Raw genomic sequence first — 13,409 nt, 5'->3', positions numbered from 1 at the left:
GCAGTCTCTTCTCTGCAGGATTGGCTGTCTCAATTTATCGCCAGATTGTATTTCCTTCATCGCTCGTTGGATCCTCTGTTCCGGAAAAACAGCTGATGACATCCTCTTAACTAACGGCGACCTTCCGGAGGCCAGAAGAGGCTGAGCAACTACCCGAATTGTTCGCCGCAGAATCAACATTATCGGATATAGAAGACTTCCAAGGAAACTCAGCCGGAAACCAGCTGAATCGTCGTGATTTTCTGCTTTCATCGGAAGTTTGTTTTTTCGTCGGCTGTCATCTATGTTCGGAAGCATCTCCAGCTGTTGCTAAAACTGTCGTTGCTACTGTTATTTCCTGTTCTGATCTTCCATTCGCTGCTTCTTCGGGATATCATCGCTGTTTTATCTTCCGCACTGCTGGCTGACTGCCTCTCCGCTGGTTCATCGCTGACGGAAGTTGTTGATTCTTCACTGGTTTATTTTTCTCCGACGCAGAAACAGGAAGGAAGCCAGAATACTTTCCGCAGTGAATACTGAGTCTGTCGAGAAGAGAGGTGCTAGTTCGAACCAGCGAACATAGGAGTCCATTACAGTCTTTAAGGGAGTTGAGAAGAAGAATTTCATTTTACCGAGTCAACTCAGACCAAACCGGACTGAATCAACTCGGCCCGTGTCAACTCAAACCCGAGTCAACTCGGTCCTGTCAACCTGACTTGGTCCACTTGTTTTCAGCCTTTGTTGTAAGGGTCCGAGTCTTGAGTTCTGTACCAATTCTTTCGCAACTCGGCTATAGTGGTCTGATACTTGACTCGACTGGAGTCGGTTCCTTGTCTCAGTTGGATTATTATCTTGGATTTTGTGGAAGTTTTTTACTCGAATCCTTATTCAAGGATGGACTCATAGTGAAATACTTCATGTGTCTTTATTAAAGACTTTCATTATTTGGTACGTATTAATTTGGCATTGGTCCATATCCATTGCTACTATTGTGTATCTTCGACTGATACATTATTATTGAAGGACTTTTTTGTTGCTGATTGTTATCAGTATTGGTTATTCTGATGAAGAAAACACATGGTCGCCCCAAAATATTATCTTCTAGTGATTATAATGAACCCCCTTATTTGGCATTATTACTCTTACCATTTAAGAGTTGGTGCCCTATGGAGGGACACTGTGATGAAGGAGTTTATTACTACACTTTTGAGCAATGCTGAGAATGGAATGATATCTGTTATTCACCAAAGAGGTAATTTTTTTAGCTACCCTGAAAAAGTGGGTAGACTCTATGTCCCACAGTAGAGCTACTTTCCTGCCTGTGAAATTGAGTGAAAAATATTTTTGACTATGACCATTTGATTAGAATATGGAACGATGTCTTATTGCTAGCAGTGAAATCACTCTCTTATATTATGCCAGTTGGGTCTTTTAGAAAAGAACAAAGGGACTACCAACTTGAGGGAGAGTGTTGGAAGATATGGTGGACTGCCATATTATACGGGAATATCCCATACACCATTTGTAGCAAGTTGGACGTTCATGATGTTCTCTCACCCCCAACTTGAGGGGAAGTGTTGCAAGATTGGTCCAAGCCCACACGACCAAGGAAGGCCGACACATCTGAGAGAGGTGGAAGATGGGTTCAAGGCCCACAGACCAAGGAGAAGGCCCACAAGCCCATACAATGGTGGCATTATGGTAAATAAAGAGTCAACTAATAAAGATGACATTTATGTAATTAGTTTAAGTTTTAAGGGTATTATTGTATTATAATTTTATTCATCTATAAATTGAGCCTCAGAGGGAGGGTTAGGATATAAGTCTATAACCTTTTTCTTCCTTCTATTTTTCTCAATAGGTGTCTTTTTTTTTCTCCTTGAGCTCAATCCATGGAGTCATGAAAAATCAACAATGAATGTTTCCCAGTTTTATTGGCCAAATGTAGTCCTCGATGCATATGTTTTTTATTAACTGTATGCCCTCAAGTGTCCTAAAAGGTGTCACCCCCTTCTCAGAACTACTTCTCGATTCAGTTGTTTTTCCTTTACCACCTAGGGTATTTGGATGTTCATCTTTTGTTCATCACTTACGACCTCCCCAAAGTAAGTTTCTTCGTTTGACCTTTAAGTGCATCTTCCTAGGGTTTTCCAAAAACCAAAAAGGTTATGTGTATTAATTTCCATCCTTGAAGAAAAACTTTATCTCAGTCGATGTTTCCTTTTTTTCTAATCAACCCTATTTTCAATTAGCTCTCCTCCTAGGTTTCCACCATCTAAAGGGATGCCAAAGCCACTTACTTTGGTGCATTATGATTTTCAGACTAGGGACCAGCCTTTCGAAGACCCTCTCTTTTCACATGTTGATCAGTCACCTAGAGAGTCTTCAAATGATCCAAAGGTACGTTCTCTTCCTTCCTCTCTGGTAGTTTATGGACGATTATGATACTATATCTATTGCTCTTCGCAAAGAGCCCCACTCCACCTCACTCTGTATCTTTCATTATGTTTCCACTCACCATTTGTCTTTGATTTGTGTCTCCTTTTTGTTTGGAGGCTTTAATTGAATCGAGGAGGAAATTTGCCATGGATGAAGAAATTCAGGCTATGTACCACAATTTAACTTGGAATTTGGCCACTCTTCCACTAGGAAAAAAGGCAGTAGGGTGCAAATGGGTTTTCTCCATCAAGTATAATCTAGATGGTTCTATTGGCAGATACAAGGATCTGATGGCTGCTAAAGGTTATACACCATCCTACGGTGTTATTTTAAGAGAAATACTGAAAAAAAGAAAATATATGAGATATACATGTCTTATACTTTTAATGGTTTAGGCTATATTTACATTGAGAAAAACCATAAAATGTCATTTCTTGCGAGGAAGAATTAGAAATAAGTGAAAATTTGACTTTATCATCAATGAATTATAGCTCCTTTGTATATTTACTATTAATATTTTATAACAAAATAATTTATGTATAATACCAATTAGGTATAAATAATTAACAGGATATAAAGCATAAATCATGAAATAATATTAAATTATATAATATAGTATAATAGTATATAACCATAGTTATTCTAATTTATGACATAATTTTAGTATATTATCAATATTTATTCCATATTATAATATGATTTCTAATTTTATTTTCAAGAATTTCCTAATAAAGTACTTTGAGATATCCAACAAATATATCAAGGTCGTTATCATCTACTGACAGAAAGCCCTTTGAAAAATAAATTTAATTAAATCTATAATAAAGTTTCTTCATAATTTTAATAAAATATCTTTACCTACATTTAACATATAATTTTAGTATAAGTTACTTAATTCTTCATTATTTTTAAGACATTTCATAATCATAATTACACTTAATTATTATCATTATTATTATTATTATAAAATTCTATGTTATTAAATATTTATTATAATATTAATTTATCATAGTATGAAATTATGATTTCATAACATAATACTAACTTACATTTTCACATGTAATAGAAATTTTATAATATAATATTATATTAAGTAATGTTAAGTTCATAGCCTAGTACAATATTTAATACCTAATATTACACATTAGTTTATCACAATTAAATAATTTATAATTAATTTTTTAATCATAATCATTGTGACATATTGAATTATGTATTATAATATCAATTTGGAAATCAACTAATTATGAAAAAAGAACTACAATATACATAACCCCGAAGATCTAAACATTATGTTAGCCACATATTCAAAAAAATTAATTTATCTAAAAAAAGTGTAAGTAATATCTTCTCAAATAAATATCATATTTTGATAACTATCATCTATTGCAAACATAAATTAATATATATAAAAAAACTGTTAAAAAATTCAAGTGGCATATCATGTAATTAAGAGAGTGAGTGGTATAAGCTATAAATAGTTAGAAGCTTGTGAGTTTTTTTTTCCTCATATACTTGGGCATTTATGTCAGAGTGGTTCCGTCCACTCTTGTTAGAGTTTGGGGGGGTTAGTGCACATGACTCAGGACATGATCTTCATGCGCATTACGCAGTTCATGTCCTGATGTTGTTAGGGAGCGCCGAAATTCATGTCATGTACATGAACATACATGACTCAAGAGTTCATGTCTCAAGAGTAAAGGGCAGAAAGCGATTTTGAGAATCATCTACATGACTCTCGCGCGGGCTCTCTCTGGCTCAAACCGTTCCCGCACCTCGCTCTCGTTCCCGCAACCCCGCTGTCGTCTCCCTGAAGCCCGAGCTCTCTGCTCCCTCTCTTGTCTCCGTCGTCCCTCTCCAGTCTCCCTCTCTACTGCCTCCATCTCTCGCTACAAACGTTCTTCCAGCGTCTTTCTCTTTCTCGGATTCGCTCTCCCTCTGAACCTCCCGCTCGCTTCTCCCTCTCTCTTATCTCTCTGTCTCTTCTCCCTCTCTTCTCCCTTTTGGCATCTCACTCCCTTCTCCCTCACGCTATCATTTTTTCCCCCAAAAGACCTTCCAATTTCTTGCGATTTCCCCTATTTCAGTTTCGTTTTTCTTCGATTTTGACATTTGGACTTCTCGACCTCCCTCTCTTCTCCCTCTTTGTGTACCGTCGGAGCGCCGCCTCTATCGGCGTTGCCCGCCGCCGTCGCCGTTGCCCACTGGCCCGTTGTCGTCGCCGTTGCCCGCTGGCTCGCCCCTGACGAAGACGACGACCCTGAGGAAGACGACGATAGTTTAAAACTATCGTCATTAATTTATAAAATTTATTTATAAAATAATTATTTTTATTTATTTAATACATTTGTTTTATAATTACTATATTAAAAATAGTGATTTAATAGTCATAATTAAAATATTTTTAAAATAAATATTTGATAAATTATCTTGGCATAATTATCCAATTACTATAGTTAATTAAACCAATGGTTTTAAATTTTGTGAAAATATATTATTAATTAATAATACATAAAATATATTATGTACAAATATATAGTGTGTTAAATTTATGATTAGATTAATTTTTTCTCTTAAATTATTCATTTTTAGGTTAAAGTATATCATATGTTATTATTAACTCCACGTTATTTATTTATTATTTGTAATTAATCATGTGCGTATTTCATTGGCTCATGTAATTACCATATTAATGCATAATAATATATCTAATTCAATTAATAAATATATTAATATATTTAATCATACATTAAATAATTTATTCGTGTAGTAATAATGGTTGTTTTACCTAATTTGGGGTTTAAAGATTATGTTGTAATTAAGTGTATTGTAAAGGTTTAGAGATTCTCTTGTTTTTTATGTTTTTCTCATATTGGGGCACTAACACTGGAAACTGTTTTCTAGTGCACATGAAGTCGTCAACACTAACACCAAATGCGAAGATGATTTTCATGTACATGACGGACATGATCTTCATGTTGGACATGAACTTGATATTCAAGAATCCATTTGGGGCACTAACCCCCCCTTTGTGGTCTGAGTTAGGTACTTGGCTTTCTGCACCTGAAACAGCTAGTCTTTTCGGGTTGTATTGGCTAGGTATCTGACTCAGAACTCCGAAGTTAAGCGAGCTTGGGCAAGAGTGATTCTAGGATGGGTGACCTCTTGGTGCCTAGGACTTTAACATGGTATCAAAGCTAACTCAGAACTCCGAAGTTAAGCGAGCTTGGTCAAGAGCAATTCTAGGATGAGTGACCTCCTGGGAAGTACTCTTGCCTAGGACTTTAACAATTCAAACCCCACATATATAAATAAAATAGAGAGGGAGAGGAGGCTCATCCGAGCTCTCTGGTTTGTTCTCCTCCTTCCTCTTTGGTAGTTTATGGACCATTATGATACTATGCCCAATGCTCTTTGCAAAGAGCCCCACTCCACTGTAGTTAGACCTCCATCCACCTCACAACCTATCTCTCATTGTGTTTCTACTTAGCATTTGTCTTTGAGTTGTGTCTTTTTTTGGTTTGAAGTGTCTTCTTTCACCATTCCTACCTACTATGAGGAGGCTTTAACTTATTCGAGGTGGAAACCTGTTGTGGATGAAGAGATTCAGGCTATCTACCACAATTCAACTTGGAATTTGGCCACCAAGATAAAAGCAGTTGGGTGCAAATGGGTCTTCTACCTCAAGTATAATCTAGATGGTTCTCTTGCCAGATACTAGGCTTGATTATTTGTTAAAGGTTATACACAGTCCTATAATGTTGATTATGATGAAACTTTTTCACTCATTGCCAAGATGAATTTTGTTAGAGTTCTTATTTCTCTAACAACCAATTTACAATGTGAGTTACATCAGTTAGATATCAAGAATGTTTTTTATGAATAGTACTCTCTGAGGAAGTTTACATGACCCAACCACCTAGTTATGTGGTTGAGGGGGAGAAAGTATATCAACTAAATAAGGCAGTCTATAGGTTGCATCAGTCTCCACATGTTTGGTTTGATAAATTTACCACTGTGGTCACATAATTTGGGTTCAAGAGGTGTGAAAGTAAGCACTCAATGTTTACCAAAAACAACACTAAGGAAAATATTCTTTTAGTTGTATATATGGATGACATTGTTATTCTGGGCAGTTATCGTAGTCGTATTCAATAGGCTAAGAAGGACATTAATAAGGGTTCCAAACCAAGGATGTCGGGCTTTTCAAGTACTTCCCTGGGATTGGAATTCTTCAATCTAGGCATGGTAAAATCTTATCACAAAGGAAGTATGTACTTGATCTATTAAAGGAAACTAGGATGCTTGGATGTACGACAATTGATACACCCATGGAACCAAATGTTAAGTTGTGCGGTGGAACAAGGAGTGATGTTGATTTTGGTCGGTTTCAATGGTTAGTTTGGAAGTTGATCTGTCTCATAGTATATCATGTTCAGTCAGTGTTAACAGTCAATATATGCATAAACCGCAACAATCACATTGGTAAGTATTGGAAAGAATTCTTCGATACTTGAAGAAGAGTCCTAGACAGTGATTACTATACAAATGTCATGGACACACTGAAATTGAAGGCTTTGCTGATGCAGATTGAGTCGGGTCTCCCAATGATAGAAAGTCCACTTCAGCTTACTGCTCGACTGTTGGAGGCAATCTAGTCACTTGGAAGAGCTAGAAAAAAAATGTGGTAGCAAGATCGAGTGCTAAGGCTGAGTACCAGGCTATGACACTTACAGTGAGTGAGTTATTGTGGCTAAGATCATTCTTGACTGAGCTTGGATTTTGGATAACCAAGCCTATGTAACTTCATTGCGATAATCAGGTAGTTATCCATATTGCAACCAATCCAGTGTTTCATGAAAGAACCAAGCATATTAAGATAAACTGTCATTTCATTCGGGAAAAACTCTTATTTGGATTAATATCTATACAGTATATATGTTCGAAAAATCAATTGGAAAATATTTTTGCAATAGCTATTGTTACGAAGTCACTCACAGATACATGCACCATGCTGGTAATATTTGATGTTTTTTTCACTAGTTTGAGGGGGAGTTTTGAAGAAATTCAAGTGGCTTATCATGTAATTAAGAGAGTAAGTGGTATTAGTTGTAGTTAGTTAGAAGCTTGAGAGTTTCCCCACATATATAAATAACATGTGTGTGTGTGTGTGTGTGGGGGGGGGGGGGGGGGGGGGGAGGGGGAGGGGAGGTGGCTGAACCTTAAACTTCTCTTCTCGAACTCGTGCCCTTGCTCTCATCTCTTCACAGTATCTTCTTCCTTCTTTTTCTTCTCAAACAACTACCTATGGATTAAACCTTCAAATTTAACAAAAACAAAGATTTGTTTGATTTTTTCTAAGGTTCCACCATATAAACACACCTGGAAAGAACTTTACTTATTCGTTTAAAGAAGGTGATAATAGATATCGAGAAAGAAAGGAAAGAGAGCTCAATCTAAGAGAGAAGGGAATAAAAAGAAACAAGAGAGAAAATGGAGTGCAAGAAGGCAGGAATTAGGGTTTGAGTTTAAGTACATGCCCTTGCCCTCATGACTCAGATTTATAATTTCCACTAAGTTTCAAAATAATAAGAATACCCTTAACGTGGGCGAAAGAACAAAGTAAACTTAAAATAAAAGAGAGTTACTAGTAAAATAAAGTGGACCTAAGTCTCTAATATATCCAATTAATAGACCCACTTATTTGTGCTTTAGAAATTGAAACTTTAGATATTTCAATCTTGACTTTTTAGGATAATTTTGACAAGATTTCTCAATTTGTTCTAGATTTTGACCCCGTCTACTCAAATCTACAAAAAAAAAATCTTGGATTTAGAGCATCATTTTTTTGAAAATGGAAACAAAACAGCTTTCTAATGAATGCCTTGCCAGATCAGACTTTTGATGGCTCATTCCTCTTTTGTCCGACAATGGACAATGACAAGTATAGGTGAAATGTTTGGGATCTCCTTGTTGAAGTCGTTTGAGTGGGTTTCTATGTAATAATGAGAGTGAGTGACATAAGCTGTAATTACTAGTTAGTAGTTTAATTGTTCTTTTTAATTCTTATATATTTGGTCATCCATGCCCCACCTATATAAATAAGAAAGACAAGGGGAGGAACTAAAACTCGTGCTCTTGCATTATCCTTCTCATCTTCTCTTCTCTTCTTCCTTTGTTTTTTTCTTATTTCTTCTTCTTCTTCTTCTCAGACCAAGTTATTCATGGATTAAACTCTAGAATTCCACATGGTATTAGAACAGGAATTCTAGAGTTTAAAGTAAATTTTATCAATTTATGAAAGTTTAGTGGAAAGGAAACTCAATTCAGCTTTCAAGCAACAAAGGGTTTGGCTAGTTTTGAAGAGGACCAAAAGTCTGAACTGAATTCAACAAGTTCTCTCCTTAATCAGATAAGTTTCACCTTATGTTTCACAAAGGAAGTGCGTACTTAATTATTTGAAAGAGATTAAGATGCTTGGATTTAAGGTTACGGACACACCTATGGAACCTAATGTTAAGTTGTGTGAAGGAACTGGTAGTGATGTTGATATTGGTTGGTTTCAATGGTCAGTTGGGAAGCTGATCTATCTCATAGTCATAAAATCAGATATTTCCTATTCAGTCAGTGTTATCAGCCAGTATATGCATCAACAACAACAATGACATTGGAAAACCTTGGAAAGAATCCTTCGGTATCTGAAGAAAAGTCTAGATAAGGGTTGCTTTATAAATTTCATGGACATTCAGAAATTGAAGGTTTTTCTTATGCTGACTGACTGGGTACCCTGGTGAAAAAATTCCACCTCTAGTTACTGTACAACTATTGGAGGTATTCTTGTCACTTGGAGAAGCAAAAAAATAAAATGTAGTGGCTAGAACGAGTACTGAAGTAGAATATCGAGCTATGACACTTGTAGTAAGTGAATTGTTATGGTTAAAACCATTCATGACTGAGTTTGGGATTTGGATAACCAAGCCTATACAACTTCACTAGGGTAATCAAACAAATATCCATATTGCAACCAATCCAGTCTTCATTAGAGCACCAAACACATTGAGATAGACTATCATTTCATGCAAGAAAAACTTCAAGTTGGAATGATAGCTATGCAATATATCCCTTCAAAAAATCAATTGGCGTCAACTTCACAAAGGCTATTGCGTCAAAGCCACTCACATATACATGCTTCAAGCTGGGCATATTTGATGTTTTCGACCCAACTTGTGAGGGAGTATTGAAGTAGTTTGAGTGGTATTCTATGTAATTATGAGAGTGAGTGACATAAGTTGATATTAGTGGTTATTTTAAGTATTTTTTTATTCTTATGTATTAGGGTATCCATGCCCCACCTATATAAATAAGAAAGAGAGGGGGAGGAGGTAAAACTCATGCTCTTGCCTTCTCCTTCTCCTCTTATCTTCTCTTCTTCCTTCTTTCTTCTTCCCAAACCAAGTTATCCAAGGATTAAACACTAGAATTCAATACTCAAGAAGCCTCTCATAAAATTTGATGACGAGATTTGAATGCGTTGGTAAGATATGAAGGAAAAAAACTATTATATCTCATTTTTAGCATAATATGTATCAGTTTTACTAATCAATACATAATGTGTAACACATGATACTCCACTATGTTGGAAGATAGGGTCCAAACTCACACGATCAAGGAAGAACCATATATTTAAGTGTGTTGGAAGATGGGCCAAATCCCATAAGACCAAGGAAGACCCATGCATCCAAGAGATATAGAAGACGGGCTCAAGGCCTATAGATCAGGTAGAAGGCCCATACGCCCACATACAATGATGGTAGTATAGTAAATAAAGGGTCATCTCATAGAGATAACATTGATGTAATTAGATTATGTTACTACCCATTGTGCCAAAAGACCGGTCTTTTGGCGCAATGGTTAGTAACATGGTATCAGAGCAGGTGGTCTCGAGTTCGAGTCCCGCTCCCCCCGTTTGTTTTGTCCCCGCATAGGTGGGACTTTGTCTTTGGCCGTCCCCGTATAGGTGGGATTGTGCATTTGAATTTGTACCCGGGTGTTCCCCGTGCGGGGGAGTGTTAGAATGGCTTGTCTTTAATATGCATGTTGCGCCTTCGCCAAAAGACGGTGTTCCCCGTGTGGGGGAGTGTTGGAATGGCTTATCTTTAATATGCATTTTGCGCCTTCACTAACAGACCGGTCTTTTGGCGCAATGGTTAGTAACAGATTAAAGTTCCAAGGTTAAAACCCTAAACCCTAAGTTTAGGGGTATTATTGTAATTCAGTAGTTTCATTAATCTATAAATAGAGCTTCAGGGGGAGGGTTAGGACATTAAGTCGATAACCTCTTCTTCCGTTGGTTTTCTCGCAATGGGTCTCTCTCTCTTTCTCCATGAGCTAAATTCAAGGAGTCTTGAAAATCAACATGGTATTAGAGTATTGATTTTCAGGACTCACATCTATGGTTTTTTGGGATTAAAAAACCAATATTTTTTTTCTTTGTTCAACTGTTGCTTACTTTTTTTATTTCTGTCATCTTGTTAGTTTTTACTTGGTTTTCTACTGCCACTATTTATCAATCACCAAAGCCGGTATCTCCTTCATCAAGCTAGCAACCAGGAATTTCTTTGCTGCTACCTCTCCTCTTCCTAGAATTCTGAAGTTATCCTCTGAATATTTTGCCGGCAACCTTGTGCTCACTGGAAAAACCAGAGACGTTATTTGTGCTGAAGACGATGACTTCTCACGGTGAGGAAGTTGCCGAGCATTCCAGCCACGCCGTCAGAGAATATATTTGCTGCTGCCTTCTCTATCTTAATTATTTTAGGAAACAAAGCACAAATACCACCTTGTACTGCGGACTCCATGAATTCGTATCTCTATTTTGGACGCTCTTTCGGAATTTATTTTCCGAGTTGTCATCTCATTTTTTTTGGACGAATTGTGTTGCCGTTTATGGACGAACACAGCTGCCATCTATATTAGATAAATTATTTTGCATTGCTGTCTGGAAGGTTGCCATCCGATGACGCTCCGTTTATTTTCAAAAGGTCCCGATTTCTGTCAAGCTGAAGAAAATCATATCTCTTTGCTATTTCCGAAAGTGTCTGCCGCTTTGCTAGTTAATAGCAGATTTTGGAAATTTCCTGTTTGAAAAGTTTTCGTTTCCATCTTGAAGATTTTTTTTTTTTTTTGGATTGTTTTGCTGCCACTTGAAACCGAGCAGCACTAGTTTGCCAAGACATCCGTTGCTACTCCTGCCATATTAGAATGTAATTTATTTTTTGGTTATTTCGTTATTATGTAAGTTTGTAAATTTACTATTTTACCCCTCTATTGTATAAAACTTCCGTTGTAACTTGTAAACTGGAACAAAATCAGAAAATAAAAAATCAATCGGTTTTTCGTCTTCTCGGTTATGCCTCCCCTACGATAGAGCTCAACGGCTCTCTGCTCATCTGATTTTCTAACATGGTATCAGAGCGGATGATCCACCTTCTCTGATTTTTTCAGACGACAGACATTCCTCTTTCTCTCTCGCCTATTTTCGGTGATTATTTCCGGCAACGATCGTCGACCAGCCCATTATTTTCGGCAGAGGGGTTTCTGTCTTCTTTTTCATCTCTATTCGGAAGGGGCTCCGCGATTCAAGCTGTCGGGAGGCTATTTCTGATGTTTTCGACGTTCTGTAGATGTTAGGTTCCTCACTCCGTTGGTTATTTCCGGCAAAGAGGTTAGATTTCACCCCTCATTTATTTTTCATCTAGATTCTGTTGCCGAGAGGTTGGATATGCTTGCTGCGTTCGTTCTCTGGATTTTAGGCATTTTCTTTCAAGAGTTATCAGATCTCTGGATTTTACTGTTGACCGAGAGGTTGGCCTTGTTCATGCGATTAGTTAGATTTCTTGTTGGCCAAGAGGTTAACATTTTTTTTAGGTGTTCACGTTGAAGTCTCGAGGACAGTGAATATTTTGGTTCGTTCTCTAGATTATTCCCGCTCGATTTTATTTTTCGAGCTTGTTGTTGAATTCTAAGGTTGTGTATAAGGATTTGATTTTTTTGGAGAGATTTGGTGGAGGATTTGGTGGAGAATTTTTTTTTTTTGGAGCTACATTGGTAGTCAGCTTCGGTCAGTGCTCCATGGAGACTTATTCATCGACGGGTGCTTCTGATTCTGGTCTTTGTACCAGTTCGACTCGTTTTATTTTTTAAGAACCATCGAACCCCTATTATATTCACCATTCGGACAGCCCCGGGCAAGTTCTTGTCTCCCAGCTGTTTACCAATGAAAATTACATTAGTTGGAGTCGTGCGATGTTAATTGCCCTATCCGTGAAGAACAAAGTGGGCTTCGTCAATGGTTCCATCCCTGAACCTCAAAGTGTTGATCCTATTTTGCTCAACTCCTGGACCTGGAATAATAATATGGTCATCTCTTGGATCTTAAACTCGATTTCTAAAGAAATTTCTGCGAGTGTTATTTTTGCTGCTTCTACCCGAGAAATTTGGCTCGACCTTCGGGATCGTTTTCAACAGCGAAAAGATCGTCGCATTTTTCAGCTTAAACGAGAATTGGTGAACTTGCGTCAAGATAAGGATTCCGTTAGCACTTATTTCACCAAGCTGAAAACCATTTGGGAAGAACTGAGCAATTAACATCCTAATTGCTCTTATGGGAAATGCTCTTGTGGTGGCGTTAAAAATCTTACTGATTACCACCTTATGGAGTATATCATGTCATTCTTAATGGGCCTTGATGATTCTTTCTCCCAAGTTCGAGGTTAGTTGCTCCTTATGGATCTGATGCCCCTTATTAATTGTGTTTTTTCTCTGGTTGACCAAGAGGAACAACAAAGGAGGACTACTCATGCCTCGAGTTCGAACACTCCCATTGACACGATGGCATTTGTGGTTAAATCTGGGAAGACAGAAGTTACTAAACTTGGCTCACAAACCTCTCAGAAATTTCATTCAAATTACAATGCTCCACGGAATCCAAC

Source organism: Aristolochia californica, unplaced genomic scaffold, assembly GCF_029961685.1.
Source record: "Aristolochia californica isolate CCGP_79_NKW_82.1479 unplaced genomic scaffold, dmAriCali1.0.hap1 SCAF_10, whole genome shotgun sequence".
In the NCBI taxonomy this organism is placed as follows: domain Eukaryota; kingdom Viridiplantae; phylum Streptophyta; class Magnoliopsida; order Piperales; family Aristolochiaceae; genus Aristolochia; species Aristolochia californica.
The sequence above is the reverse complement of the archived record's forward strand: the minus strand, read 5'-3'. Positions refer to the sequence as shown.